This window comes from Centruroides sculpturatus, unplaced genomic scaffold (assembly GCF_000671375.1).
Source record: "Centruroides sculpturatus isolate CEXI.00-Female unplaced genomic scaffold, Cexi_2.0 scaffold951, whole genome shotgun sequence".
In the NCBI taxonomy this organism is placed as follows: Eukaryota; Metazoa; Arthropoda; class Arachnida; order Scorpiones; family Buthidae; genus Centruroides; species Centruroides sculpturatus.
In genome coordinates, this window is record NW_019385256.1 from 15,748 (window position 1) to 19,996 (window position 4,249).

A 4,249-nucleotide genomic window follows, 5' to 3' on the forward strand; every position below is an offset into this window, starting at 1 on the left:
AACAACGAACTTAAGTGCCTATTTGGATATTTCCGTAACCCAGAACTTGGAAGTGACATCGTCAACAGCGGTTTGAAGACCTCGATCCATAAGATAACCTGTCAGGTATTTATCGCCACGCGAATCGTATGTAAACTCTCTCTCTCCGCGACCACACTTTATTCCATTTAAATTTTTAATAAACCCTTTGTTGATTGTTAAGGGTAGTTTGAGTCTCTTCCCTATGTTAACTCTGACCTGTCGAATCCGACTGTTCGCGTACGGGACCGCTCGCGCAACAGACGACGAAATCGCCGTCTCGGCTTCCGTGTTCCTCTAAACACGGTGGTGTCAATCCTGACTGGGCACTAAGGAGGTGCCGACCCGGAAGGTCACATATATACTCCTATACTATCTTCTTTTGTATATGTTAAGATATAAAATTAAATAAAAAGTCTAAGATGTAAAGGATATATACGATAATGGCCTTGTGACATTCAAAAAAATGGACTAACTTCCGGGCTAAAACTAGACTAAAACCATAACCAAAAGTTAACTTTTTAAAGAAAAATAAAAAGAAAGACTACTTCTTTGTGGCATTTCATTTCAGGTATGCAGGAATTCATTTAAAAGTATATGAAAATTGTTACAAACTTCACAATTAGCAATTATGTAAACGTAAACATTTGATTTTACTCTGTTTACAGGTGCTCCTTCATCAGAGCAGAATAACCCTGACTGGGCTCCTACATTATTTCTATCAAGCACGATATGTGACGAGAAGCAAAATCGTCAAAAAGTTGCAAGGTTCAAACAATTAAAAAAAGAAAAATAATTGCTTCAGGTATGTTTAATGTTGACATTGAATAAAAATTTTGTTCTTACCAGTAGATAAAGCGTTTATGAATTAATATTAATCAAGGCTCAACTTTTTAGTACCATTCTCAAAGCCAGGAAGTTAATAACTTCCACAACTAGTTTATTAATTTGGTAATTAGAGCATGGTTAATGAATCCAATATTTTAAAAACTTACTAGCATTTTAATTTTTTTGTATATTTGAGCAAGTAGAACAAGTGTTAATTTTAGCTGTTGCTTAACTTCTGTACGTCAACAACTATGCACTTCAACTAGTATAAATTTAGCTCTCAAACTAGTTTGAATAATATTGTAATTAGCATAAATTTAAATTTTATGAGATGTTCTTTCATTTCTTTTTACAGACACTTTTAACGACAACCATGAAATTGCTGTGGTGGCTGAATCAGTGCAATCTCAAGAATATGCTGTTGAACAAGTTACCATACCAAAACAATTATACTGTAACAAGAAAATGCTGAATTGCAGTTGAAGTTGGACACCCAGACGTTATTTAGTGAACTATTTTCAGAAGACAGTGAAAATTAGTGATACAGATTTAATTTTAGCAGATGATAAGCTGTTAAATTTTTATTCAGGAATAAGAGGTGTTGACATTTTTGAGTGTGTCATTGCTTATTTGAAACATTTCTGGAAACCAATTTCATCAACCCAGTTGAGTTTATCTGTGCAGTTTTTGTTCGTACTAATGAAGTTGAGATTAGGAACATTGAATGAAGACCTTGCCACATGCTTTCAAATACCATCTTCAATGATCAGCAAAACCTTTCATGAATGGTTAAAACTTTTGCATTATAGTTTAAAATTTTTGATTAAGTGGCCTTCCAGACAAGAAATCAGAAAGTGCTTGCCTTCTTGCTACAAGCATCCAGACTTTGAAAGAATAAGATGTATTATCAACTGTAGTGAAGTTTTTATGGAAAAACCCAGTAATTTTCTGGCCAGGTGCCAAACTTACTCCAACTACAAGAGCAACAATACCATTAAATTTTTTGTCGTCATAGCTCCTAATGATTGTGTGAGTTTTATATTTAAGGCAAGGGGAGGTAGAGTCAGCGACAAGATTCTTACCAAAGAAAGTGGACTACTTGATTTACTAGATGAGTAATACAGTATTAGTCGATCAGGGTTTTCAAATAACAGATCTGTTAGCCTTTTGGTTCCATATAGCACAAGAGGTAAAAATCAATTGGCTAGTGCTGATGTTACCAATTCTCATGCAATGTCAAGAATATGAGTTCACGTTGAATGAGCCATCAGAAGAATGAAAAGGTATATAATACTTGCAATAATGATGCCAATTTCATTGATCAAACGAGAAAGTGATGCTGATGTGGTGACAATTGACAAAATATTAACAGTTGTTGCAGCTTTGTGCAATTTAAAACCTCCATTAATTAAATAAATAAAAAAAGTTTGATTTTTATTTGTTCATTTATTTATTTGCTGTTGCATCATTCACACTTCCAATTTTGTTTTGTTCTAGCCAAATTTACACACTTAATATGAAAAGCACATTTGCACATACTACACAAAATCACAGTTTCCGGGTAAACAGTGATTTCTTTCATCTTTCCACTCACTACGTAATTATAACTCTCAAGTGAAGTATAATTTTTCAGTTGCTGTTTTGTGTAAAAGCAGAGCTGGTCTACAATGTCTCAAGATCCACTAACGTGATCATGGGCCATGCTTTCACGTCATTGTGAAATAACATTTTTGCTAAATCATCGTCCATTAGATCAGGCAGTTCTTGCTTGTTGAACATTAATTTTTGCTTATACCTATGCCTGCTTAATACATCTAAACCTTTATAATGTGACTATAGGGTAAGTGTCTCTTTGACATCATGTCAGGATGTGACACCACTGAGTCTCTCAGGACTTGGAAATTACGACTTTACATCAAGCAAGCAGTAGCAGGTAAGCAGTTGGATTTGGAGTAGAGGTGAGGAGAGAGAAATGAGGAAGTGATTCACTCGGATTCCAGATTAATAAACAATAACAAGTTTATTTTAATGAGCAGGAGTACACGATATATGATCATAGACATCCTGGATTGATATATATAGCCTATATTCCTAGATTATTGAACTGTCACATGTGAGAGAGAGAGAGTTTACAGGATATTTGCATGTGGATAAATACCTTATAAAGAAGTTGAGGATTGATGACTGGATGTTTCACTGTTGGGATTCTTGAGGTGTTCGACGGAATGTTCTTGATAGTTAGAGTGTTCAGGTAACAGGAACAACTTTGGAGAGCGGTATCAGACTTGTTTGAGGCACTTATGTGTGTAAGATATCCTTATAATAAGGTCAGCGGAGGCACGGTATTCTGCATGGTATAAATTCTTGAAGAGGCAAACTTTGAAGTACGACTGAATGGATTTGTCATCGCTCTCCCTTGTTATTTGGGTTCCTTCTGGGTTTTTTCCATGAGGTCAGGAGTCTGTTCTTAAGGGCATGGCGTCCAATATTGGAAATTTTATCAAAAGTTCTGGGTGACACACTAACGACTAGATGGATCATCCTCAACAAGGAACCAAGTCCGTGGGAAATAATTTTTATGGATTTTAACCTAAATTAGATGATTGAATTTTAAAATAACACTTTATTGAGGGTCCCTTTGTCCCTCACAATAATATTCGCTGGACATTTTTCAGAACAGAAATGATTTGACTGATACACATGATGTTTTTTGCATCGACTATTAGCACAACTTCCACATTCTACTGGAAGTTGAAGAAGGTCCAATCACATGACTTGCCTCAGGCTTTGTTTACTTTTAAACATGGTCAGTATGAGCTATTCACAAGCCAAATTGATTAATTCCACATTTCAATTTTTTTTTAAATTTTAGTGTCAAAGCACTTGATATATTCATAATACGTTTCCCTAATAATAAGGATCAATTCCACTTAATGAAATTTTATTGGCCACCAAAAAAAATATTTATTTCAGAACACAATCTAATTAACTCCATACTATACTGTAAATCTGCCACTTAACACTGCAGCATTTCAATCACAGTGTGCACTGACCAGAGCCTTGTAGGTAACAGTAAAATTATTTAATGTTATCTCATCACAAAAGGTAAGTAAAAGAAATTAGTTAGTTACAGTTCAACTGCTGCAGAAGTAAGTATACTTGTGGATTATTGAACAATTGTTTTAATTTTGATGGAAATTGTTTTTAGAAAAAAGAAGTTTTACTGTTATATCAAGATGGATGAGACTAAAAATAATTTTTTTCATTCCTCCTATTAAACATGATTTTTCTAAAAATTTAAGAACAAATCAACATGATAGAACCTCAAATACAGCTGACAAAGAAGACACTACTTATGTTGCTGAATAATCAATTTAAACAAAATAATAATAACCACCATTGT

General features: G+C 34.2%; 1 pseudogene; it reads left to right on the forward strand.

Moving 5' to 3' along the window:
• Positions 1-1,545: 1,545 nt before the first annotated feature.
• LOC111636786 lies at positions 1,546-2,471 on the forward strand (annotated as a pseudogene).
• Positions 2,472-4,249: the final 1,778 nt, after the last annotated feature.